Consider the following 11,731-nt stretch of genomic DNA (forward strand, 5'->3'; position numbering starts at 1 on the left):
AACAATGAACTACACACATGCATATTTTATCAATGACACATGAAAGTTTCAAGTTGCTAACCGCGATCGCGGAGGAAAAATAAATGAGAAAGCTCAAGTGTGGCTCGGACACTTCATATCATGTTTGTTTCATGCTCTCGGGCATTTCATCGAACACCTTGTGTGCATAGGAGGAACCAAAAGCAAACCCACCACCCCCCTTCTGAATTGTGGCTAAGTGAAGTGAGTTGAGTCCTATATATAAGGATGGGCAACTAAAGGCCTTTGGGCCAGCCTGAGGACCTTTAGTCCCGGTTGGCCAGGCCAACCGGGACTAAAGCCCCCCCCCCCCCCCCCTCCGCCAGCTGTCGACCGAGCGCGCTGGGCCCAGATAGTTGGTCGCGGGTCTCCTCCCGAACCGCGACTAAAGACCCCTTTGGTCGCGGTTCGATTATTTTAGGGACTAATGGGGGCGTATGGAAGCCTCTGTTTCTACTAGTGCCAGGATATGTATTCTTCGATCCCGTACCTGAACACATGTAATGGACAAGGACTCAACACAGAATAGTATACATATTTTAACCAAGAAATGAGACAAGAAAAAATGAATCTAAATCATCTGAACCTGACAAAAGGACGGTTTATATCCAAGTAGCCTGGTAGTCCAACTGGACAGCAACATGACTGATAGCAGCCATTGTTGCCCATAAGCAACCAAGTGATGTGGTGGTAAGTGCCTGCGAACGAAGCTCAAGCAGGGGACTCACTCGTACAGGCATATTGATAAGAAATCATCCATTTACAGCAATGTCAACCAAGAGTCTTGGATCTCCAAAAGACGCCTCGCCTCCTAAAACAGCACGAAGACAAACAAGGAACTACGAGTGAGAATGTGAAGTGTTAACAGAGGCCACAAGAAGAATCAAAAGAATTTTGAAAAAAGAAAGCACAGCAGGAGACACTGTAATAACCCATGCTATGTTTCTACTTCTTCCTGACCCGCTTGCTCGGATTGCTTCGAGCATCAGTAGGCATGGATGGTTCAGAACTCAAAATGCCACGCTGAATGTAGCAGTTTTGCAATGCAAGCAAAGCACCTGGGTATAAGTAAAGAAATGTCGAGTGCTATTTGCATCTGACGTCTCACCAGGCAATGTTAAGTTATCTTTCTGAATGTCAGTGCTAAGTTGTGGTATCTTCTTTCCAGCAATAGACTCATTAACTGAACCTAGTGTTTCACCAGACTGGGAGGAAACACGCGTAAAATAAGTAAGCATAGACAAAAAGTGTGTGCTTCAAAAGACAGATGATCTGGAAGTAACCAAGCATAAAATAAGTAAGCATAGACTGAAAGTGTATGCTTCAAAACATAGATGATCTGGAAGTAACCAAGCCCTCGCCATCTGCATCAACAAGCGCATCATCGATTGGATCAGATACTGGGTTGACATTTGAGACAGCTTCATTGTCTTTAAAAAGAACCCGCTGAAACTTTGGTTTAATTTCAGAGGCCACGCACAAAGCCAAAGCAAAAACAGTAAAGAATCCCAAAGCCAAAGCCACCTTGAACATTAACTTGCATGTTGTTGGCAGCAGAAAAATAGAACTACCAAAATTAATCCAATAACTAATTAGGTAAAATAGTGTAGGAGTCAAACATGTTCATAGCTAAACATAGTTTGCATTCACAGGGATAACCGATCTCTAACTTAGTATCATATGTGGGACCACTGGATCACGCCGTTCAAAAGGCGAAACAACAAATGAACTCAGAAAAATAAAAACCTCTAGAATAGGCATTATGTGCCTTGCAGAGTCTTTTTCCATCAATGATATTCCGGGAGCTTATATATCAACCGAAGCACGGAAAAATATTCCAGTCAACCATAGTTCGATGTAATTGTAATAAGCTTCAGGAAGAACTAATATTCCAAATAAAAACAAATACTCACATCACCACAAGCAAGCACAAACAGTCCATGTTAAGTTGAATCTGAACTTCGCAAGCAAAGTAATATACTCCCTCCGTTCCTAAATATTTGTCTTTTTAGAGATTTCAAATGGACTACCACATACGGATGTATATAGACATATTTTAGAGTGCAGATTCACTCATTTTGCTCCGTATGTAGTTACTTGTTGCAATCTCTAGAAAGACAAATATTTAGGAACGGAGGGAGTAGGAAATAAACAATTCAACAAGTAAATGAGGGTACTATTGATTCCTATTTTGCAAGGAGCCGAGGTATTTGCAGTTCACAGTACATACAAATCAAACCGTGAGAAACAAAAGTGCCTTTCTAATTCTCAAGCAAGTAGACAAAATCTCTGAATATACTACAGTTTAGAGCGAACCTTTGTTGTGTTGTTTTTACGTTTCTGAAAGACCCCATGGAGAAAATAAGCATCTCCAAGTTCTTGCTGATATGATTCAAACATTCAAAATTTTATCGTGCCTGACAAACCTACACAGTCGAAAGCTAAATTAACATCATACTGACTATCCAAGAGTGACAACAGCAGACACACTCCATCAGAAGGCACTATCATTAACCGGGCAGTAAACACCTCAGACATAAAATCTCAAATTCTCTCTCTAACCAACAATGTAAACCAGACTGACACCATCATAATATCCCAGCGAGCCCAAATCCAACACTCTTCCTGACCAAAACCATATGAGCTATCTAACTACTAAGACACATGAATATAAGCAAGGACGAACGAAAACAAGCCAGCACTGACACCATCATAATAAGTTAGGGAGACCAAATCGAACAATAGAGGCCAATGAACAGGCCATTCTTCCCCATTCTCTTTCAGAAGCACCAATCCAACACAAAGAAACCAAACCCTTTGTTTTTCACAATAAGGGACAAATCGAACCAATGTTGTAGCTAAGCGGAAAAGAAATCTAGCCAACTGTTCTAACAGATGTTCAGTCGATGAATCACACATCACCGGGCTATTTCTCTCACATGGAATTTTTTTTTCTGTTCTTTCAAGATAAAATCACATGACGGAAGACTAAGTCCCAGAAAGGGAGAACTCACTCCGATTCAGTACATACTCTGAATCTGAATTTAGTTTGTGCATATTCCTAGAATCAATCCATAAGTGAAGGCTTACGATGGTGAGGATGCTTTGTACTTATCAGGCTACACACATGGCTAGAGCAAAATAAATATGAAACAGGAGAGAGAATAGTTGGAGATATACTGTACCACATGAAGTGGAGGCAGCAAGAGAGACCCCGAACTAAAAGAAAGTTAACAAAAATATAAGAACAAAATATATGAATGGTGCATACAAAGGACCACCGAATAGTAAACTAACAAGCACCATGGCCAAACTAATAAGCAGTAACCTAGAACAAACTAACAAGCAGTGACCCCTCCCTGCAAATAAAACCACATCTGAATCAACGATCTAACAAGAAAATGACCACAAATGAATCATGGACAACCAACAGAAATCAAAACTTAAATATGATTGTAACGGTTGGCTTCCTCGCCGCCATATGCCCCTGCAACCACGGCCGGCTTTCATATATCTCAGCGACGCCAAGACTGCGACCCAATCGGCCGAGGCTGGGGATAGATATATAGACTGAGAGAGGGTGTTCTGCTCACCGAAATAAACTTGCCTCCCTTTCTTCTTCCTCTGCGGCTCTGTGCATGTGTTCTTGTTCCACAAGTGCGCCTCGAACCGCCCCGTGCACTCCGAGAGAGAAGGAAGAAGAGGAGAGGGTGAGAGATGGAGCAGATCAGAGAGGAGGAGGAGGGAATGAACTCACCAGAAACAGAGGATGCCCAGCCCGATGTGCCCCTTAAGGCTGAACCCCATGGCCAGCGGGAAGTGGAGCCGCGCGTGGGGACGAGGAAGAAAACGGAGACGAGCAGCCGGAGTCCACCTGCCAGACGCCGACGGCGGCGTTGACGACGAGGACGAGGAAGATGACGAGCGGCTCGACGAAGGCCGGGGGCCATGGCGATGGAGATGGCACGCTCCGCCTGGATCTCCTCCTCCGCTCCGGCCATGGACGTGCCCTCTGCGGGGTCGGAGCAGGAGGTTGGAAGGGGAGGGGAGCGGCGGCGGCTGTGTGACGGGAGGGGAGGAGAGGGGGGACGGGAGCGAAGAGGCCCGCAGGGATTGGGCAGCGTCTAGGATATTTTCCCACCCAGGCGAAATGCCATAAATGCCCTCGGCGGGCTCTAGGAATTACCGCGGTGGCACGAGATCTTTTACAACGGGGGTAACTATTCATTGTAGCAGTGCTTGTTTTCGATCCAACGGCCGATGCCCACCAGTGGCTTGATCCGACGGTGCAAAACGCATCAAAAACTCGATCCAACGGCCAGGTTTGTCTAAGCTCTGAGAACGCTCGGGGGCTCCCTAGTTACTTACTACTGGATATTCCTGTCGGGCAAATTTTCATTCTCAGGAAAATATTGTATTTTCCTGTTGGTCTTGTTGGGCCCCTCAGGAAAATATGTTCCCCTGTGTTGTCCAGCCCACAGGAAAAGGTATTTTGAGCCCAGCCCGCCATTGCACCATACTTGCGGACTGTTTTCATATTGCTCATGGCATTCCTAGAATTTGTTTCAAGCGTTGTACAAGGGAAGCTAATGAATTGGCACATTTTCCAGCTAGATATTGTTATGGTGTTAACGCTCGTTTTTATTGGGCAGATGTTGCTCCCAGTTTTTTATTATCTCATGTACTCAATGATGTAACACTACCACAATTTAAATAAAGTGCCATGAGGCTATCCTTAAAAAAAGGAGTTGGTTCGGTGGCCTTCCCTCCTTACTGGTTTTTTTCTCCCCGCGTGACCCTCCCCCTTTGGTTTCTTGTTGGTTTGTTGGTCACCCCAACCGATGTCACACAAAATAAAAACCAACATAAATAGTACTCCCTCCGTTCCTTTATGTAAGGTGTATTATTTTCGGCACGGTAACCAAGGCGCATAATTATAGAGGTGTTAGGACAAAATTACCCTTCAAATCTGTTGGTTAGTAGCAAGTAAATCAGTGAGTCCAGGAAAGTAAGAGATACATGCAATCGAGAGAGAGATAGTTTCCTTCTTTTGATACAAGGAGAGATACAGGAAATTAGGAGAGAGATACTTACCTCTTTTTGAAGGGACAAAAAGGGAATTATGAGGATTTAGAAGAAATGCACCTTATATTGTGGAATATTATCAAAAACAAATACACCTTATATAAAGGAACGGAGGGAGTATAGAACAGGACCATTTTCTATACATGTTTAATATTTTTCAAATGCATGAAAAAGTTTTCGTGTACATCTGAAACATTTTTCTATACACGTTGAACATTTTTTCAAATATATGATTAAACTTTTTCCAAACATACATTTTGATGTCAATCTTTTCTGTACACATTCTGTATTTTCGTTATACAACAGGAATATTTTTTATGTACATGTTTTACATTTTCCAAATACATAATTAACATTATAAAAACTTATATTTTTTATGTATACTTTTTTGATACATTTTTAATACATCAGGAACGCTTTTTGTGTATGCGTTTAAAATTTTCCAAATACATGACTAAGATTTTTGAAAAATTATATTTTTTATGTCTACTTTTTTTCATACATTTTTTAAAACATAAAATTTAAATCTACTTTTCCCATCACATTTTACATTTTTTTGCATACATCAAGAATGCTTTTTATATACACGTTTAACATTTTTCAAATATATAATTAATATATTTCTCATATATATGTTTTCATGTCTATTTTTCATATACATTGTAAAAAAATTCTATACATTAGAAACATTTTCCATACACAGTTAACATTTTTCGAATGCGTGACTAACAATTTTTCAATTTTGTGTATAATGTTATTTTGTTAATAGAAATATTTAGAATATTTTAAATATATGCAAAAGGAAAAAAATAAAGCACAAACCAATGAAAAAAGTGAACAAAATTAAAAAAAAGCATTGAAGGACTATGGTCCGTGCTGGGTTGGCCCATTCTTGCGGCTGCTTGGCGCGAGACTGCGCTACGTCTTGGGACCTCCTCGTTAGTGAAATTACTACTTGAGGAGTACTCTTTCGAAAGATCATTCCCACCTACCTAGGTGTGATAATGGCGCGTTGCATGTGCGCCACTTGTCGTGACCTAGGAGTTTTTCGTTTTTTCGTATATCCGTTTATTCAAAACGTTTCCTCTTAAACCGTGTGTCCAAATCTCGAACAGCTTTCATTGTTGGATTACTCATGTCGAGATCTTCAAAACTAGATTCCATGTTGATAGGTTTTGACAAAAAAATAATTCACGAGAAAACCAAACCGGGAGCATGTTTTTTTCCTTTCCGGAAGCCGTCCCGGGGAGGCACGGTGAAGCAAATCCGTTCCTCTCGCAGAAGCAAAACTATGTCTCTCGCATAAGAAAAAAAAAGGTAAAAAAATGATTTTTTTTTTCAGTTTCCGAGAGGCATGGCCGTGCCTCTCGTGGAAGCAAAACCGTGCCTCTCAGGAAAGGAAAAAAAGGTAGAAAAATATACTTTTCTTCCCTATTTCCGAGAGACACGGCCGTGCCTCTCATGAAAGCAAAACAGGGCCTCTCACGAAAGAAAGAAAAATGAGAAAACACATTTTTTCAGTTACGAGAGGCACGGCCGTGCCTCTTGTGGTAGCAAAACCGTGCCTTTTTATTTTTTTTGTCGATAAGCTAAGGAAGACCGATGGAAAACCGAAAAGTTAAAAAACCCGGAAAAACTATGTAAAAAGCCGAAAACACATGCGGAAAAACAAAATCTGAAGGGAGCGTGCGACATGTGGCGGCAGCTGAGAGCATGCTATGTGGCGCGCTCATAGGCCACCGCAAGTGATCGTCGCGAGGCTCCCGATGGAGCGGTCGGAAACTAGTTGCTCTCCCTTATTAGCGCCTTGAGCGCCAACTAGCGATCGTGGTGGCGTCCGCAGGTCATCTCATGGTCCGCGGCCCAGCGCGCATCACTCGCTAGCCTCCCAGCTCGATGACACTTTGCCTTGCTTTTTATTCATTGGCTCACCCTTTTTCCTCAATTTATCTTTTTCCTCGTTGTGTTGTTCACTGGTTTTTCCAATTTAAAAGTTCATCAATTATGGAAAAAAGTTCTCTAAATTCAAAATTCAAAAATAAAAAATTTCCCTAAATTCGAAGAAATGTTCATCGATTTTGAAAAATAAGTTCATGAACTTGAAATTTTTTGTTGATTTTGAAAAAAAAATCACGAATTTGCAAAAGAGTTCATCGATTTTGAACAAATGTTCATCAAATTTTAAAAACATTTCATCAATTTTGAAAAAAAGCTCACGATTTTGAAATAAAGTTCATCAATTTTGAAATAAAAGCTCATGAATGTTTTTTAAAGAATCATAATTTTGCAAAAGGTTCGTTGATTTTGAAAAAAGTTTATGAATGTTTTAAAAAGTTCATGGATTTCGAAAAAAATGTTCATGAATATTTTTAAAAAGATCGTGAGTTTTGGAAAAAGATCATCTATTTTGAAGAAAAGGTTCGCGGATTGGAAAAAAGAATAAAAAGTGCACAAAGAAAAAAAGTTCACAAAGAAGAGATAAAAACCATATATATAATAAAAAAAGTAAAATGGGCGGGCCCATCGTGGGAGGCGGGGTGTGCGCCCGTTTGTGGGAAGTGTAGAAAATGGCGCTTCAGGCGCCAAATAGCATTTGGCCTATGTCTTGCAATAAGCGAGCATATTCGTGCCCGAGCCCCGATCGCAATCGATCAACTCTAGCGGGCTCGAGCTAATGTGTTGAATGCCCTGGTACACCCCGAACCCGCTCGCTAGGGCTACTAGTAGAATGCCGGTGAGTTGCTATGGGCTACAGTGCATATACATGAATCAAACAAGTGATCGGTTAAGGTCGTCTGCAAGGTCGACGCTCATTTCTCCGTCATAAGCCCGGGCATGTTCGGACATCAAACAGGCGCCCAACGGGCTCCTGATAATTCAACCACCTGAACAGTTAGGGCTCTCCCAAATCCAGCACATATGTGGGGAGAAATGTGGTTGTCCGGACTATCCAACATGTTATCTCCAACACACGGCCCCACCTCCACGGCACACCCTTCTTATTTTATCATCTCTTTAAAACCGGATGACGCTCACCTCATCTTTGCCATGTCGCCCTCTCCCCTTCACACCTGACTTCCCCATGTACTGCTAAGGAGGAGTCCCCTGCCAACCGCCCTGATCCCACCTGTGTTCATATCGATCCACCACTGCCATCAAGATGGATGAGACATATGCCGCCCGTGACGCACCCCAAGCCAAGAAGGCAGATCCGTGTCTCTTAAGCCATTGTCATGTTGTAACATATACAGATGAATGTTGTGCATTACCACGAAACAAAAAAATGATGTTCATTGTTGGCCATGCAACCCATACACCACCGTGTCTGTTATAACTGTTGAAGCAACCAACCAATGCATTTACCATTCTATCTTAACGAAAAATTATACAACTTGATGAAAAAAATATATGAACCACTCGCTAATGCAATTTGTTGTAAAACCATGTCTAATGTAATCCAATTGGCCACAGACATTCGTACCACGGGCATCAGTTTACGAGTCATTCCTAGTATGAAGATGGCACAACAGTTATCATAAATATAGATTATGTATGACATAACAAATGAGGAAGTGGTGACATTGTTGTAAACCATCGTAAAGGTATATTATCTCATGGTTCTAAGTTTGTATGATTGTCCCAATGGGTGTTAGGTTAACTGGTCATTGATATGGTTGCAACCTATAAATATGTAAATGTGCTTTCATCAACAATAATCATCCTTGATAAAATGAAGGGATAGCCACATGTCTATCAGTATTGTAGCATCTCAAATTTCTCTGAAATAATCGGTCTACGAAAAGATGAAAACAAAATTGACAACAATACCACACTACCACTGCCATAATCCAGTAAGAGACCATCTACTAATGTGCTCAACAAGGGTAACACCCAACGGAAATCAAAAGTGTGCCCTTCATGTTCAACTTCAAGGCTTCAACCAATACGAATCCTCTTGCTGCAAGCAACGGAGTTTAGTTCCCAAACCAACAAATCACAATTCAGCGATAACCAGATCCAAAAAATCACATCTCGCCATGAAACTGAATCCCCAAACAATAATCAACAGGAATGGACTTGTGCCTCAGCTTAAGGGTGGATCCGAACAGCCGATGTCTGACCATTGGCTTAGGCATACTCTATAGTTGCAATAGGTTAATACATGTCTAACCTGAAACAATACCTAGCAAGTGTCAGAGTATAGTTGCAATAGGTTATGTTTAAAGCAGATAAGGGGGTGCAAATTTGTCACAAGCTTTCTTTCTAAATTTTGGTCAAAAGAGATCATTAAACTCGGCTGCTAATGATAAGTGTTGACCTGTCATTGGTTCTTGGTGGCCATACAAATTTATTTGAGCTAGACTCCTTCCTCCATCTGTTCTTTGACTGTGTAGTTGCTAAGAGTGTTTAGTCGTTTATTAAAGACCATTTTAAATTTCAGATTGGAGATGATTTTGAATATATAGCAAGATTCTCGATCTCCAACAATAAAAACTCTACTTTAAATATAGTTAGTTCTGTAGTAGTTTGGTGTTTGTGGAAATTTAAAAATTCTATGATCTTCAATAACACCGCTTGGGTCTCTGTCACCCAAGACGAGAGACTGATTCTGAGAACAGCCAAATTCTGGACTGTCTTGTCCTCGGAACAGAGCAGAGCAAGGCTGATGGCCTTCTCAGAAGCACTGGCAAGATTTATCCAGAGACCTTTGATGATTACAGATGGCTGAGTCCAGTTCCTGATGCTCATAATGAGACCCCGCCGCCAGATGACCCTTGGAATAAACTCAAGATGTCATATGATGGCTTCAGCTTCTTCTCGCCCACCAAGAAGAGACATCGGGGGCAAGACTGCTGCTGGTCCCCGCAGGCGATGACTACTCCCCCTCTGAAGACTAGAAAAGCTTACTATGTGATTGCTTGCGAGATGTAGTCATCTGCCTCTCATGTGTTTCTTGCCTCCTAGAGGAGTTTTATGTAACCAAAATATACATGTTTTACTCTCGTTTTTGCTAAACTGCTCCTCTCAGTGGGCTTATGTATGTACGACTTGATGGTTTCATTCGAGTTGGAACCGGGGAGACAACAGATGAACCAATCCAGGACAGTAATCCTGCATATGACCTTGTGGGGCGGCAGCCAGGTAACGTGGGAAAGAATCAGCAGCAGAAACCCGACCAAGGAAAAGAGCTTGTGAAGGTGTTCGAGATTAAATCATGGAAAACATTAAAAATATAGAATCTGAAACCAAAGGAAAACCTGTTGAGGCGTTCGAGACTCAATCGTGGAAAGCATTAAAAGTATAGAACCCGAAACCAAAGGAAATCCTCATCTTGATCCAGAGATATGTTTCTGACGGGGGACGGGGGAGGGGGTTGACAGTTGAGATGTCTTTTTTTTTTGCGGGGAGACAATTGAGATGTCATGCCGCAAGATCTGTTTCAGATTGTTGTTGTTTTTCTAATGGATAGAGAAGGAGCCGGTGGAGTATGTAGGTAGTTTGAGATTTACATGGCTCTTTTTTATTTCTGTAAGAAAAAATAGACCGAATTTAGCAAAATTAAGTCGAGGTTAGCTGGGTTAATCTAGACAAGAAGGATAATGTGGTAATTTCTAGAGTCCCTAAATAGTATAGGTATAGACAAGAAGGATAATGTGGTAGCGCATGTGCTAACTAAACTGCGAACCAGCCCTCGATTTGGTTTGATCTGCCCCAAGATTTATCGTTAAGTTTTTAACAAAGCTAGCCATGAAAGGCATTTCTTTTAAAGAACAACTATTGCCTCAATACCTATGCCAATGTTTTTTTTACTCGTAGTTTCTGTTTTCTTCCATTGTATAGGACAATGTTCTCCTTGCTTTCACTACCTCCATTTTGAATTAGAAGGTGTTATGAAATATGAACCATATAATAATGGCGGAAGAGCGAATAAACCCACTAAAATGCAGCTATATACATCTGAATCAAAAAAAAGTTAGAACATCATTCAGAAGGGAATGGATATCAAATTTAAGGCCCGAAATTTCTTATATTTTCTCAGCAACAAAAGAAAATAAACAACTTGTCCTACGTCTACTGGGAATTAGGGGATTCACATTTTTAGCTATCTCAGAGTCTAGGCGCTGGAGGTGGCGTGGAGTTAACTCGCAACGGTCGGTGACTGGTGAAGACGCATGTCATGACTATCCAAGGAGAATCGATTCATAGAGTGGCTGATTTTGGTGTTTGACCATTTTGCGAAAGTTTAGCCAGATTTGACCCTGGTTTGATTTTTTTTCTTCGAGATTTGACCCTTTTTGTACCGCCAGGGTCAATGGCGATAGGGTATAACAGCCTAACACCGAGGCCCTTGGCGGCAGGGGTGCACGATCTACAACAAATAATTTCTAAGTATCAAATACAGTGCCTGTACTCACCTACCGCCGGGCACCTCGGCGGTAGGGTTGCACAGGCTACCGCCAGCATGTTTGGCGGTAGGGCAGCACTGCCCTGACATAGATAAGTTGCCTACCACCAGGGGGCCTTGGCAATAGGCTGGTATACCCTACCGCCATTGATCTTGGCGGTAGAAAAAGGATGAGATCCTAATTTTTTTTTGAATCAGGGTCAAATGTGACTCAACTTTCAT

General features: G+C 41.6%; 1 long non-coding RNA gene across 2 annotated transcripts; it reads right to left on the reverse strand.

Moving 5' to 3' along the window:
- Window positions 1-352: 352 nt before the first annotated feature.
- LOC109768087 (uncharacterized) lies at window positions 353-4,093 on the reverse strand. 2 transcript variants are annotated; one of them, XR_002234032.4, is made up of 4 exons: window positions 3,612-4,093; window positions 951-1,223; window positions 605-829; window positions 353-508 (listed from the first exon to the last, which is right to left on the reverse strand). It is a non-coding gene; the product is annotated as an uncharacterized lncRNA (long non-coding RNA). The 2 variants fall into 2 exon arrangements; XR_005770374.2 differs by having other exon boundaries at window positions 353-829; window positions 3,612-4,090.
- Window positions 4,094-11,731: the final 7,638 nt, after the last annotated feature.

Source organism: Aegilops tauschii, chromosome 2, assembly GCF_002575655.3.
Source record: "Aegilops tauschii subsp. strangulata cultivar AL8/78 chromosome 2, Aet v6.0, whole genome shotgun sequence".
NCBI classification, from domain to species: Eukaryota; Viridiplantae; Streptophyta; class Magnoliopsida; order Poales; family Poaceae; genus Aegilops; species Aegilops tauschii.